The sequence below is a fragment of the Momordica charantia genome (genome assembly GCF_013281855.1).
Source record: "Momordica charantia cultivar OHB3-1 chromosome 3 unlocalized genomic scaffold, Mcharantia_2.0 BLBB01000003.1, whole genome shotgun sequence".
NCBI lineage: Eukaryota > Viridiplantae > Streptophyta > Magnoliopsida > Cucurbitales > Cucurbitaceae > Momordica > Momordica charantia.
The window spans coordinates 13503469-13519946 of NW_028275161.1; the positions used below are offsets into that span (position 1 = coordinate 13503469).

Consider the following 16478-nt stretch of genomic DNA (forward strand, 5'->3'; position numbering starts at 1 on the left):
TCTATTAATTATATTTTATTTTCTCGTTCAATTTTCTTTCACTGTAACTTTTATTTATCTTTGTTTTTATTTATTTTATATAAAAATTATATTTTGAATGTTGTTTTATCTCTAAATTTGTTTCCACTATAATTTTTCTCTTTCTTTATTATTTATTTTTTTTAATATATCTTTTCCTCTAGACTTTATTTTTTTCTCCAAAATTTTTCTAAATATTTTTATTTATCTCTCTAAAATTTATCTTCCAAAAGTTTATTTACATATATATTTTCCTGTTTTTACATCATGGGAAGACAAAGATTTTTGTAGGGTTGGGTCCCAAAAATAGAAAATGCATGTCCCAACCCTGTCCCCGTCCCCGATTCCATTTTTTAAATAATTAATATATATTTATTGCACTTTTTTATATTTAAATTATAAAAATAATTAAAAACAATTATAAAACTGATAATTTTTCTCGAGAACATCTCTCGGATCCAAGAATGAGGTGGAGACGGAGACTAAAAATTTTCACGGGCCCGATAATGGGGGAGAGCATCTTCACTCGCACTCACACCATCTCTACTTACATAAATTTTTCTCTCTCTAATATGTATTTTCAATTTTTCAACTTTTTAAAAACAAAAACTAAAAATGGTTACCAAACATGTTTTGGTTTTTTGTTTTTTAAAAACAATAAAAAAATGGTTATTAAACATATATGATTTTTGTTTTTTAAAAACAGAAAACCAAAAACCAAAAATTAAAAACAAGAAAAACCAAAAACCAAAAAGTAAAATGGTTATCAAACGGGCCCTTAGCAAACATATATGGTTTTTGTTTTTTAAAAACAGAAAACCAGAAACCAAAAACTAAAAACAAGAAAAACCAAAAACCAAAAGCTAAAATGGTTATCAAAATGGCCCTCAATTTTTTTGTTTTTCAAAAACCATTTTAAATTCTATGTAAACTAAAAAATAGTAGTTTTTAAAAACAGATTTATGTTTTTCAAAATCTCATTTTTTCTTCTAATACTTAACTTTTTTTTCTTTAATATATTTATCTCTAACAAATTTCTTTTCAACTCTAAAATTTTTTTCTTAATAAATATTTCTCAAAAAAATTATTTTTCTCTCTCTAAAATTTTAATATTTTAAATATTTATTACTATTTTTCTCTCTCTCCAAAGTTTTTTTTATCTCTATGTATTTTTTTTGTTCATACAGATCACCTCATTTCTCTCTCTAAATATTTAATATTTTCTTAAATTTTTCTCTTTAAAATTTGTCTTTTATAACATTTATTTATCTTCCTAATCTATTTTTCATCTTGAGGTTATGTTTTCTTTTCTCGTTCAATTTTCTTTCCCTATAACTTTTATTTCTCTTTTATTTATTTATTTTTCTAACAAGTATATTTCGAACCTTGTTTTTATCTCTTTATTTTTCTCATTATAATTTCTTTTTCATTGTCAAATTTTTTTTCTTTCTAATTTCTTTTTTTTTTCTTTAACATAACTTTTCCTCTCAACTTTACTCTTTTTCTAAAAAAATTTCTCTTTTTGTCTTTAACTTTTATTTCACTAATTTTTTTTCCTAAATCTTTTTCTCTGTCTCTCTAAAATTTCTCTTTCAAAAGTTTATTTTCCTCTATCTAAACTTGTATTTTTATGTCTCTACTTTAGAGATGACAAAATTCCAGCAGGGTCGGGTCCCCCCTCCAAAAATAGGAAATTAATGTCCACACCCGGTCTCTGATCTATTTTTTAAATAATTAATATATATTTTGTTGACATATTTACTAAATTGTGAATAAAATATTAAATATTTTTAAAAACTAATTATTTATATTAGTAAATAATAATTCTAAAAATAATTAATATATATTGATTACACTTTTTATTTTTTAAATTATAAAAATAATTAAAATTAATTATAAAAGTGGTAATTTTTCTTGCGAATATCCCCGTCCCCAAATAAAGATTTTTTAACTTGGATCTCGATTCCCGGACCGAAGAACGAGGTGGAGATGGAGGACTAAAAATTTTCATGAGCACGAGAATGAGAGATGGCATCTTCACTCCGTCTCATACCATTGTCATCTCTACTCCATAGAATTTTCTTTCTCTAATATATATTTTCAATTTTCTTACTTTTTAAAAACAGAAAACTAAAAATGGTCACCAAACATGTTTGGTTTTCTATTTTTTAAAAACAAAAAACAAAAATCAGTTATAAAAAGTATATAGTTTTCCTCTTTTAAAAACAGAAAACATAAAAAAAAAACATAAAGATCAAAAACCAAAAATAGAAATCGTTATCAAACAGGCCATAAAATGTCACTTTTAAAACTTTATTGACCAAATAGATATTAAACTTTAATTTTACATACCAGAAGCATATTTTTATCAAGTAATATTTTATCAATATGATTCAATGCAAATATTTTGAGATGAATTCAATGGTTAATTAAAAGTAAGTAAGAGTAAACTGCACTAAATAGAAGAATTAAGCTAAAACAAAATGCTTTTGGAGAGAAAAAGCTAGTGTTTATATAGGCAAGGTTGGAAGTTGTTGTAGAAGTTGAAAAGATTTAAAGACCCCATAGAAATCCAAGCCTTTTGACTTGCCAATTATTAACGAAAAATCATCCACACATGCTAAGATCATGACAGGTGGTTCCAAAATAAGTTGTCAAAATGCATTAAAACCCGCATGTCATTAAAAGTTGCACTCGGGTTCTACAGTGGCCCTAAGTGCCTAGTGTTACAATCTCAACTGTTATCTTTGGATTGTACCCCATTAGTATGTCATCGAGGACGATGACAGTTTAAGTGGGGGAGAATGTCACAACCATACTAGTAGAGAGTAGGTTGTGATACCCACGTAGTGGACAAGTGGTGGCGACATGCATATGTCGCCCGTCAGGCCATGTTGAGGGCGGAGAGAGAAGTGTCGTGATGCGACCAAGGAGGATGGTGCATTACCTATCACACCCCATGGATGTACTCAAGAATACCTAGAGAAGGCATATGCAGAATGCAAGGCGAAGACGATGTCAGTGGTGTCGGTGACAAGCTCAGCGGGGGCTAGTTGGGGCCCCGTGCCATGACCTTGGAAGTAAGAGTTCCGCCTAGAGTTTGGACGAGCGGCTTTAGAGTTAGATACATATAAGTGAGATATGCAAGCACGCCAAGTTTCGTGTCAATCGGAGTTTAGACGTACGCTCTACGTTGGGGAGTGACTCCTTGCCACTTTGCACGTACACGCTTGCCAGACCAAGAATGCCTTAGAACCTTAGAGGGAGGCATGGTATCAGCTCTCCACCACCCCTGGGCCCTTAGCCTAAGTGAGCTACCCATGGCACATGCGTGTGTCATGGCGTGGGCGAGCGTTGCAAGACCAAGGTCTTGGGCGTCTTCCTTCGAGAATGGGAATCTCAAGGACAGTGTCGGGTGGCACGGGTGTGCCGGCGCCTCATCCCATGGGCTGGAGGTTGCACATAGGGGCCGTTATGCGGTACGGTATGCTCGAAAGACAAGGCACGGTCGCGGGAGTCGACGTGCCTCGATTATGTCTGGATGGATGGATGTCCGAAAAGCCCCGATCATAAATACAAGTCCATGGGTCGGTTCTCGGTATGCGTGCCCAAGAGTTCAGCGAAGCCCGATGACATCCCGATGCTCGGGGTGGCATCCTACAGTACCGGTGGGCACTCGGTAATCATTCCTTGTCCGGATCTCGGCAGGAACCATCCCGGTTGTACCCGATTGGCGTTTTAAGCTCGTTCTGACCCCGTTATAGGTCAGAACTCATCCCGGTAAGGTCCTGGCTCATTGTAGGAGCGGGACGGCCGAGTGGTCGAGAACCAAGATGGTTGGAAAAGTGAAATAAGCTGAGTCGAGGAAGAAAGAACCTCATCTAAGGTCCGACGAAGCCACAAAGGATGCAAAAAGTAGATTGGGGCTAGAGTTCCTCGTAAGGCTAGCCATGGTCAAGCTTAGATCATGGCACCGCGCGGTTGAAAAATGTACGACCGTGACACCTAGCTCTATTTTCTTCACAAGATTGTGTACTTTGTTATTTTTCGACCCGAATTGCTGCCAAAAGCTGCTATATAGATGTTTAGACTATGAATACATGATTATGCAAGGACACAAAACACCTCATTTGAATACACTTTTTACTTGATGTTAAACTAACATGATTTGATCCCATATGGCTACTCCATGTGGCTTCGTGAAATTATTAAAAGTGTTATTAATGTTCTAAGAAATATATGACTTTCTAGATGGAACTTTTGTCGATCCAGACAAAATCGTGGAACAAAGCTATTTATTGCGATGAAGAATAAAAAGTCAAGAGAAGTGCACCATCTCCTGACCTTTACTAACAAAAGTCAGGAGAGGTAAACTTCTACCGAAGTTTTTTAAAAAGGTCGAGAGAAGGTAACATCCTCAACGTTTGTTAAAAAGTGCGTAGCTCAGCAACTAAGCACACCCAAGTTTCCAATTTTCTTCCCACCTTTTTGAGAAAAAGTTGGGAGAATATTGGTAACTTGGGCGCCAATTTGCCATTGCTTCTCTCGACCTCCTCCTCTCGGGTAGTAGTTATTTTGTGAAAAAGATGGAAATTGAGACAAAGTAGAGAAGAGCAGTGAAATTTTATGTGTGTGTGTTGGTTGAGACGAAAGAAACGGGAAAGAAGACGAAAAATAGTGGAATAAAACTTTATTAGTTTTAGTTGCACCACTCTTTTTGCTTCAAATTTACGATTTCAACCACCTACACATAGGCCCTCTTTTCTCCTCTTTCTTTTTCTTTTTTATTAGTTATATTATAAGTTTCCTTCTAATTTTTTTTTCCTTCAGTCATATAGATAACTGTTATGGGAACAAAAACACAGAACGGACGAAGCAACAGAAGGGAAGTAAAGGACTAGGGAGAAGCGTGCAAGTAAGCGTCGAAGATCATTGGGCCAAGCCAACCACGGCCGACCAGCCCTCGGCGCCGAGAACTCACATTCGGTTGATCCCCTTGATTCTTGTGCAGTCCAATTTGATCCCCCGCCTAATTTAGACCCTCGATCCGATGTTAGCTCACGACGAAACACATGGCCCAGAAGTCCAAATCTCTAGGGTTCTTGTGTAAATCCTAGGAGACTTCTATAAATAGGTAGGCATGTAAGTCACACCCTAAAGATACGCCTAAATACCCTGCTCTCTACACTCGACTCCTCTGATACTAACTTAAGCATCGGAGCACGTGTGACTTGCCACACCGGTCCTAGTACTATTCTGTTTTGCAGGTCACGTCGATCTCTTTTATTCTAGAAGATTGATACGAATTTGGCAGAATCCTAGGAAACCAAATTTCTGCATCAACAATGGCCCTTAATCTTGCGAATGAGGAGAGACAAGTGGCATTTTCGCCATTACTTTTCTAACACTTTGTCTTGGATCCTTTGGCACAATGCATTTAGAATGTTGCTTAGGGTTCAAAAGTTATTAGGACTAATGTCTCCTAAGGCTAGGTACGGTGGTTTTCTTTTTCTAATTAGCTCAATTAGTCGAATTAATCAAACTCGAATATGCAATAAAATAAGATATGCTCGACAGTTAATTTTTTGTTAAGGATTGAGTATGTCTTCGTATTGCTTTAAATTTTTTGTCATTTTTTTTGTTTGAAAGATGGAAGTTTGAGAGTAAGCTTACGAGTGAGTTTGGAAATGCAACCAAATGATTAAGCTCAGTAGAAATGTGAGGCCAGCTTACCTATAACTTTCATTCCAATAATTCTTGTTAAAGAAGCATAAATGAAAACCTTCTCTTGTGTTGATCAGTTGTTATACCTGTGTTATCAATATTTGGTTCTTAAATTTTCAAAATCCTTAAACTTTTATATTCTCCTTCAATTCTTAATTTTTTTATCTATGATTTTTGGTTCTTCAATTTGTTCCAAAAGGTGGTTCAGAAAAAAGGGCTGCACATTTTGTGGGATATCTGTCTCCAGGTTTGATGTATTTTTCTGTTTCTAGAGTTTTTGAGTTCTTTTTTTTTATACTAAATTATTGTTAGTGGATTTTATTGATTTTTTGTTTTTGAAACTTATGGATTTGGTTTATGGGTCTCTGTGTTTTGGACTTTGGGAGGTTTACTCTAATTCCTAAAATTCTTGTAGGCATCTTCGAGGTATTTCAATACTCAAAATATCCTTATATCATTATTCTGGTTTTCCTGATGAATTTATGATGTTTGGTATGATTTTAATTCTTTCCAAATAACTTGTGCTGAATTTAGTCAACGAAGCTCGATATCAAGCCCATAGTTTAGATAGGTACAATATTTAGTTAAACACACATAGCTTGAAGGCTAGTTGGATAGTTGTGACGTGTCAAGTACGATTGTGTGTGGCTACCCTACTTATATATATGGTACCATTAAGCTTAATTAAGAGTGTGATGATGTTTGTTCTATTACTTCAATTGAGTTTATTGTGGTTATTATCGAGTTTGAGTTTAGCGAGGTAGATGTGTTCATAGTTGTTGTTATGACGTAGGCTTATAAGAATTAAGGGTTTTTCCAACTTTATTTTCCCGACGAACAAGAATAAGCCGAGTTTGACAATCATTTCATTTTTTAGGTTTTCTCACCTTTGATATGTTATAACTTTAAAATTTTCTAAAAAACATACCTCGAACTCTTTGGCCAAATTTCAAAAGGGTAAACAAGTTTTTGAAAGCTATTTATGGAGTTGTTTTATAATTTACCAGTTATCACACTACCCGTATTCTATAAGTTGACTCTAAATTTGGTATGTTTACCAACCAAAAACTCACAATACAAATACATGCATTGTATTAGGTCATAGTGGGGTTTTTGTCCTTAGTTTTATGACAAAGTTAATATAACTTTTTGTCCCATTCCTACAAGATTGAACTTTAAAATTTTTTCGTCCCTACTAGTAAGTTTATCTTGAAAAGTATACTCGCAAAATGAATAAAAATTAGATTAAGATCAGAGGTATATTTTCAAGAGAGTCTATAGAAGAAGTTTCACAATTTATAGAAGTTGCAAAAAGTCAAGTTAACGAGTTGGGAAAGACGAGATGTCTATGCATTGTCATAATGTAATGTGGCAACTATTGGATGTAGTGGAACAATTGTTCACGAATGGGATATCACCTACTTGTAGTCAATATGGGTACAACATGGAGAACTTTCGAACTTAAATCGATATGAAAGGGACACACATCTGCCCCATGAGGACTTAAGTAGAAAGTGTAATGTTATTAGATAAGAAGATGATGTGCTTGATATTCTAAACGATTTGAGAGGTCCATGAAGATGAATAAAACTTTGCCTATGAGATGCAGACACAGAGTCTTGAAAGTGACAATTCGAATGAGTTTGAGGACTTGATGAACGAAGAAATTAAAGAATTGTACCCTAGTTCTACAAAACTTCAATTAATGTTTTAACAAAACATCAATTCTAAAAAGGTTGATATATTTTCACACCTTAAATAATTTAACATTGGATACAAAAGCTTTAGACAAAGATTTTGCTTGGGTAACAAGACATAGGACTTCAACCCAAGGTTGCGATTGGTTTTGTTTAAAAAAAATAAGTTCACTTTTCTAATAGGCATATTAGGAATGAATTCATACCTTCAAAATCACTTAGACATAGGAAGATAACGAATCAGAATCGATGAAAAATATAAAGAGGTGCCCGGCGCGCCTAATTGGAAAAATTTGTGTATTTTTAGCTAATTTTAAGTAATTGGGCTGAGTTGATTCCATTAAGTTTTTAAACACCAAAACCAACATCAGTCTTGATATTTACCTCAATATACCGTTACAGTATATGTGGTTCATGTCGAGGGTATTGCCCAAAAGTATTCGATGGAACCCTTCACTGAACAAAAATTTTCAATCTCCAACATACGGCGACCAACAAAACGACAATGAGTTACATGAACGGGGAAGCCGAAAAACAAGATAGCACATATACTACGAAAAGTATATGTGCGAAAGTATGAACTCTGCCAACTCCCTCCTAATCACATCCAAGTGCTCCTGTGTGTAATACTGCGGTGCCCTTTTCATTTATACATATTTATATCAAAGTCAAAGCAATGCAATGTGAGAATATATATTATTATTCAAACATTCACACTAGGCTATATATGTACGCATTCTGGGATTGTTGTATTACGAGCGAAGACTATGTCACGCATGAACCGCATGACATAGTATCCACATTCTACTGCATTCGGTTGTTTTGGGCACTGTGAATATAACATATAAATAATACACCGCAATGAATAAGTTACATATAAATCCAGACAAATAATTGAATTCGAAAAACGCTTTACCTGTACACGCTTCACAGCAAATGATTTTTTCTATATATTTCATCTTTATATATGCTAAGAAATATTCAATACTACATGAGGAGGCATGCAGTACACTTACATGGTGATGACACTAAGAATATCATCTGTCAGGCGATTTCTCATCGAGTCAAGAAAAAATGTCATATTTTTTGCGGGAGACATCACTATCAACGTCCAATGATCTCTACAAATTCAAGTTAATAATTACTTATTGGCTCGTACGAAATATTTATCTATGGCCAATACGAAAACTTACCTCAAATGATATGGAAACATCAGTTGGTTAAACTCCAATTCTGAGAGTCTTTTAGTCAATACTTGCACGCGGTTTTCTTTAGACATATTAGTTATGGAAGTGGCTCCAGCATCTAGAAACTTGTATGAGCTTGATTCATTTTCATTGTCCAACGATCTATGTAAGAACCTACACAAAGGCATTGAAAGTTCAGTATTTAATAAAGCAATATATTGATCAACATAACGTACTCTACAAGCAACAGAAAATCAACTTGAAAGCAATTAGCTTACGTCGTGTAGGCATCAATGCACGGAGTAGTTGTCGGTTCCATACGAAACAACTTCTGTAGATTCACCACCATGATAAACAACTTATGTTCATGACCGAACACATCCTTCGATATAATCATTTTAATTGCCTGCGTGCCATGTTGTGATACGCTTCGACCGAAGAGATTTCTTTGGAGCGTTTTTAGATGGTGTGGTACGCTTCAGTTTAGGAGATTTTTTTGGAGTCTTCTTAGCTGGCGTGCCATGTTTTGATTTTGGGGAACCTTTTTCATGCTTCTTCAGTTTCGCTTGAAGTTCTTTCACAAGAGCTGTTATTCGATCATACTCTTCGATGTCCACCTTTTTCTCTCCTATTAGGGGCGCTGAGTGTTTGGTTGGATTATGGAAGTACTGGGTTTTTGTTATGCCCCGACCTACTGCTCTAACAAGTCCCGGCCGATCCTGACTGCCCAGTGCAATGGATAACAAATCCTCATCTTTGTCCACATTCTCTTCTTCCAAGTCTTGCGTTATCATGAGATCATCTTATAATTGTGACAGCAAATATAAGTTCAAACAATTATTATTCGTGCTTAAACATTAATATAACACTTACTATGCGCTCTACGACTTTCTGTGTCGGTCCATGCACAATCTTCCCCTCACGATTCGTTCGAGCCTTCTTCCATAAGATGCAACGATCTGATGGTCTCTCATGTGATGCATCAATTTTCTACACACATAGTTAAATTTAGTTAATAAGTATTGCTTAAAATATTATAATAAATATATAACGTACCAATTCCTCAGCAAGGTTTGTATAACCCTTACACGACATGCAATGGTTATACACGTGCTTTTTATGCTTTTCTCTGTTCGTCTCACTTTGTCTCTGCATAAAGTCGTTAATGTATCGGTGTACTACATTTTTTGGTATAGAACATAGATAAATAATGTGCAAAGTATCCAGATTCTTATCCGTACCTCAAAGTTTTCAGTCAATCTAGATTTCACGAACACCTCCCAATGTTCATGCGAAATATGTGAGTAGTCTTCCGGAGGAGCTTTTAATTTATCCTTGTCGTTTATGAATGGCTTAATGAACTTGTTCGTGATCCTGTACTTAAAGTTTCTAAAAGCAATCCCAACCACTTGAATTAGATTTTTTTTGGTTCTATGATCAACTACAAATCCACCCTATATGGCAAATACAAGCCGTTTAACATCAGTGTTCATATGTAAACCAAGTATAACTAGTTAAAAAATTATAAAGATACCTGTATCAAGTCATAAATTTTCTCCTTCGTCTCGGATGGAATCGATTTCCATGTTTCGTATATTATGGGAATATGGTGTCGTACACTTATTCCAATAAAAGTCTTCAATTTCGTCGCATTATATCCAATCGATTGCCCTTACACGTTATACTTAATAACCCGCCAGTGACCTTCGCTGCTAATTCGTGTAATCTCGTGCAACCACGTAGGTCCACGCTTCTTCCTCGTCTTGCTGGTTTCGCCTACATTTGTCATTCTGTAGTTCTGGTACAAAATCTTTTTAGTTATGTGGAAAACTGCACTACCGAAATAATTCAATGTAAAGATAACCAATAATAGTAATTGAACATTAAATAAGACAATAAAATAAAAACTCAGTAATATTACTAATATTACATTAAAAAAGAGCAAATGTAAACAGAATACGTGAACTCAATATAGTCTAATGTGAACAAAGCGATGCATGATAACAAAATAATTTAAAACAAGATCTTCTAGTATATCCGCTTGAACCGATTGCCTACGGAAAACAAAAAAGACAATAGTTCACACGTGTTAGAATTTGATTAACACAACAACAAATAAAAAATTATAAAATATTGCATACACGTACTCAATACATAATTAAATATCAACTCATGTGCCTTCACAATCTTCTCTTGTATATAGTGGGCCATTTTCATCAACTTCAGCCGATGGTGTGTCCTTCGAGATTGAAGTATAGTGCAGCGAAGAATCATCAAGATCATCCTCGGAATAAGTGTAATTGAAGTCTTTCAGTGGGGGTGTCACTACGATTGACCATTGTACATCACTTGGATCTTCTACATAGAAAACCTGCCTAGCTTGTGATGCCAGTATAAATAAATCTGACGTGTGTCCAATACGATTCATATCAACTAGTGTAAATCCAAGTTCGTCTGTTCTAACACCGTTGTGGTTTTCAACCCAATCACATTTAAATAGTGGAAGTTTAAATGTGTTGTAGCTAATCTCCCATATCTCTTGAATGACCCCATAGAATGACATGTCTCCAACTATTGGATTCTTATCTTTTGCACTAAACACTTGAATTGTTGTGGCAACTAAGCTTACCCCAATATTTTGGAAACTTCTAATATTGTCACGTTGTTTTGTGCTATAAGAACATCCATTTATCATATAGCCGTCATACATCCTAACCTTTGGGTTCAGCTCATGAGCCATCCAACGCAAGGTCTTCGAAATGCATTTACCGTCCGTAATTTCGCTCATCACCTATGGAAAGGAAAAAAAAAAGGACACATCTGATTATACTGCATGCCTATCAAATGTACAAGATATCTGAATTATGGACATTGTTCACCTTATCACGTATCTAGTTGCTGAAGCTTCTGGTGTGTTCATTCTGAAGCCACTTCATATTATTTGACTTACTTGGATTTTCCTCTTTCAAGTGTTTCATGTGTTGTCTGCAACAAATGTTGAGTGTTATGAAAATCTTCAACTGAAATATACTTATGAGATTGAAATCTTAATACCTTTGATATGGTTCCACTTCTTCGGTGTTCTCTAGTACATAAATATGAGCTTACTTTAGATGTTCAACACTCGGCTTTACGTATGATCCAGCTGATAAAGGCCTATCACGGAGACTCTCTTCTACATTGTTTTGCGAGCCAAGTCCAATTACATCTAGTCCAGAAAGAAACTTAGTGCAAAATTCAACAGCTTCCTCTACTATATATGACTGTGCAATAATTCCTTCAGGACGGCTTCTATTCTGCACATATCCCTTCAATACTTTCATATATCGTTCAAATGGATACATCCACCTTAAATAGACAGGCCCGCAAAGTTTAACTTATCTCACAAGGTGAATAGTAAGATGCACCATTACATCGAAAAATGAGGGTGGGAAGTACTTCTCCAATAGACATAATGTAACCACTATATCATCTTGCAATTTATCTAAGATTGAAGAATAAACACAACCTGATAATGGTATATCGCACATGTTTGGGTAGAACTAAGCGTAGCGCGATTGGAAGTAGTTGTTGCATCAAAACATGACAATCATGAGATTTCAGCTGGTTGAGTTTCAAGTCTTCTAGAGAGACAAGACTTCGAATGTTGGAGAAGTACTCTTCAGGAATTTTGACATCATACAAAGTCTTACATAAAGTTCTTTTCTCCTCTCTTGATAATGTGTGACATGCAGGAGATATATAAGTTCTTTTCCCTCTCGTTACTGGTGCAAGTTCAGTGCGAATATTCAACTCAACGAGGTTAAGCCTAGCATTTATTCCGTCTTTACCTTTTCCTGGAATGTCCAATAATGTTCCCAGGATATTTATACACACATTCTTCTCGATATGCATTACATCCAGACAATGTCTAACATGCAACTTATTCCAATATGGGAGTTGAAAGAATGCATATTTTCTCTTCCAATACCTATTGGCAGTTTGCCAACTCCACTTATTGTCGTCTTTCTTGCCAGTTGGGAAGTTCATGTCAGTAAGTATTCTAAAAATAGCATCTCCCAACAAAGGTTGTGGAGCATTTGCACGCTCTTGCCTACCATTGAATGCCTTTTTTTGTTTTCTGTATGGATGATATCTTGGTAAAAATCTTCTATGTCTCATGTACACATTTTTTTCCAATGAACCAACCGTATTGAAGAAGTGTTAGTGCCACATATCGGGCAAGCTTTATAACCCTTCACAGTGCATCCACATAAGTTCCCATACACTGAAAAGTCGTTAATAGTCCACAACAATACAGCTTTTAGAATAAACGATTCTTGTTTGTGCGCATCACAACACTGAACTCCATCTTCCCATAAAAGTTTCAAGTCCTCAATCAACGGAGCTAGATATATATTTATATCGTACCCCAGTTGTTTCGGTCCTGAAATTAACATGGTCAACATCAAGAACTTCCTCTTCGTGCACAACCATGGTGGAAGGTTATATATTGTAGTTATCACTGGCCAACAACTATATTTATTGTTCCTATCACCATATGGGTTAACACCATCCGTTGATAAGCCCAAACGTAAATTTCTTGATTCCAAACCAAAATCTGCCCAAAGGTGATCTATTAATCTCCAAGAGGGAGAGTTAACTGGATGTCACAAAACCCCATCTAGTTTCCTACCGGTACTGTGCCATGTCAAATTCTTAGCATGATCAAAGCTCCTAATTAGTCTAAGGAATCTTGGAATTATCGGAAAGTACCATAGCTGCTTTGCGGGAACTCCTTCTTTCTCCTTAGTTGTATCCTTATTTAATTTCCACTTAGACAAACTACAAAAAGGACATCGGTTCATGTGTGCGTATTCCTTTCTATATAAGCAACAACCATTAGGACATGTATCTATTTTCTCATAATTCAAACCCAGAAAACACAATGTTTTTTTCGCCTCGTACATGGATTTCGGCATTTCATTCAATTCTGGTAGGAGGTCACTAATTACAGATAGTAATTCTCAAAAACTAGAATTGGTCCATGAATATCGTACTTTCAGGTTGTATAATCTTACTAAAGCTGACAACTTCGTGAACTTTTTACATCCAGGGTATAATGGTTTCTTAGCATTATCAAACATATTTTCAAACGATTTCGGTACATGTGAAATTCCATCATAAACAGTCTGAACCATGTCAATCACATCGAACAAATCATTATCATCTTCGTGATTCTTATTGAACTCACCATTCAACCTATCCTCATCTGTTTTAGGTGCATGTTCTTCACCATGCCAAGACTATACCCTATAGCTCTGATCAATATCATGTTCGTACAAGTGATTTCTAATGGTTGCAGCATCCTTATCTATACGGTTTCCACATTTCAAGCAGGGACAACGTATAACCTTAGAACCATTTGCATGATGGAACCCAAATTCAATGAATCACTCAACTTCTAACTCATAATCAGACAATCTATTTTTTTTCATCCATGATTTGTCCTTGTCTTGATATTAGACAACTTATTAAATGATGACGTAAACAATTTGCAGATGATAATATGGAAAAGAAAGAAACTACAAGTCAAGACTAATTATAAGGTTTATTCAAAGTACATCAAATATGGACAGTATGATTAAACTTGTTGTCAAACTTGAAGAGCATGAGATCATCCCATGAAAGGTATCGTACGGAGAACCATCCCAATAAAGAAACTACCATGCCGTATAATGGTCATTAAAAGGAGAAGTTTCCTAGAAACAAAAAAACTTGCAAAGATATGAAGGCTAGTAAATATCTAAATATAGTATCTTGGTTAGTCTAACAATTAAACAACTCTCATAAGGTATAATTTAACTAAACTAACATGGAAAAAAATAGAAACCTTCCTATTCTTATTCCTATTCCTAGTGTGAAGTTCATATTCCCTTTAAAAAGCGGAAGAAAAGGGGAATGAGTCATTTTTCTATTGATCTGATTTTTTCACATAATTTGTGAAAAATTAATAGAGAAAAGTCTGCTATGGTAATCTATCGAAAAAATATTGGATGTCCATTCTTTCAATATCATAGTATTACTTTTGAGAAGATGGATTATATAACATTTCAAATTTAACATATTAAAATAAATTTCCAAAAGTACAATATTGATTAAATAGAAAATCTAGCATAAATCTTGGCTTTTGCTCTAGATTTCTTTTTTCTAAATTTTATTATCCTAAAATCAATACCACCGGCTTATGCCATATTTTAAAAATACAATATTTCTTTTAATTTTATTTTTTTTTTCACATAAAATATACGAATCACTTATTCCCTTAGGTGAATTGTAAATTTATTTACACTGAACAACTCTATTTAAATCACAAATTAACCGTATTCAACGTTAGTCACTAATCCACTACAAAATCCACTACAAAATATTAAAAACACAAGATAATGTTTCTTCATTTTCCCAAGTTCATTCCAAGGTTTGTGTGCAGTCCTTTGTTTCTTTAAATTTACATTTTACCATCACTATTTTTAGTGTAACGACAAACTCTAAATAAAAGGCATCATTTTTTTTATTCCAAAAATCGAATCCGGCGAGAAAACGGAGAGAATAGAAGAGAAAAACTAACCGATGGACGGCGACGTGGCGTCACTACAGCAGGCGGTGCGACGGAGGAGAAGAGATTGTTGCGGCGTGCGAGGGCGGGAGCGAGCACTGGCTACGGAGTGCGGCGGCGGCGACGGCAGCGACTAGTGGTAGTGGCAGCGGAGTGCAGCGGTGGCGGAGCGGGCTGAGAGTGAATAAACGGCGAGGTCACGAGGGAGAGAGAGATTGTGAGTGTGCGAGAGGCAGAGACGAAATGAAGAAGGGAGGGAGGGAGGCTGTGCGTGAGGGTGACTCATGACGGACAAGAGGTGTCGACAACGTGAGCTTTACTGCCTGGCTTTCGGATTTAGGGACTAAAAAGGTAAACTAACATAATTTCTAATATGATATAATATAATGTATTATATTATTATATTATTATATATATGTAAAAAAAATTAACAACATATAATTCACACTTAATTCAATATATTTAATTTTTTTTTTGATAAAATAAAATATCTACTAAGTTTTCTTTTTATTTTATTGAAAAAAAAATTGTTTCTATTTTCTTTAAAAAGGTTTCAATTAATATTCTTAAAAACTTAGGCAAGAATCTAATGAAAAAAATTCAAAATTAAGATTTAATTAATAGATTTCTATCTAAAATTCAAGATTTTATGTTATAAAAAAATTTAAAAGATCATGAACCTAACTAGTTACAATTTAAATCCAAGGAAGGGTTGATAAGAAGTATTTTTATTTTTTAATTATAATTAAATTTGGATAATGATGGTAAAAGGTAAAACTTTGTAAAAATATAATAATACAGGGTTGATAAACTAATTTAAATCTATAGGGCTCAAATTCAAGATCGAAGAGAGAAAGAGCACAATTACGCAGAGTATCATGATCAAAGATATTATTAAATAACAATACATTTCTTTTGTCGACACGTGGCCCGCGATAAATAGTCTCCAACAAACCTAAATATTTACAATTTAAACTCAAAATAATTCCTAAGCATTCGATTAAGTTGACTACCTTTCATTCCAATAAAAAAAACTCGGGTAGGGTTAGGGATTCATTCCAATAAGCGTTCGAATTTGTTCAGAGAACTCCGTTGAACGGCTAGGGCTAGGGCTTTCGACTATTGTGAATTGACGAGGTTAGGTGCTTATTTCTCTCTTACTCTGCATTAGGTAATCCTTACATTTGATATTAACTTTTTCCTACCTCCTAAGCTTCGTAAATGGCTAAGACCAAATCTTTTGATGCTAGTTCTCAT

General features: G+C 34.8%; 1 pseudogene; it reads right to left on the reverse strand.

The window, feature by feature from the left end:
• Positions 1–10796: 10796 nt before the first annotated feature.
• Positions 10797–16478, reverse strand: LOC148212424 (uncharacterized; annotated as a pseudogene).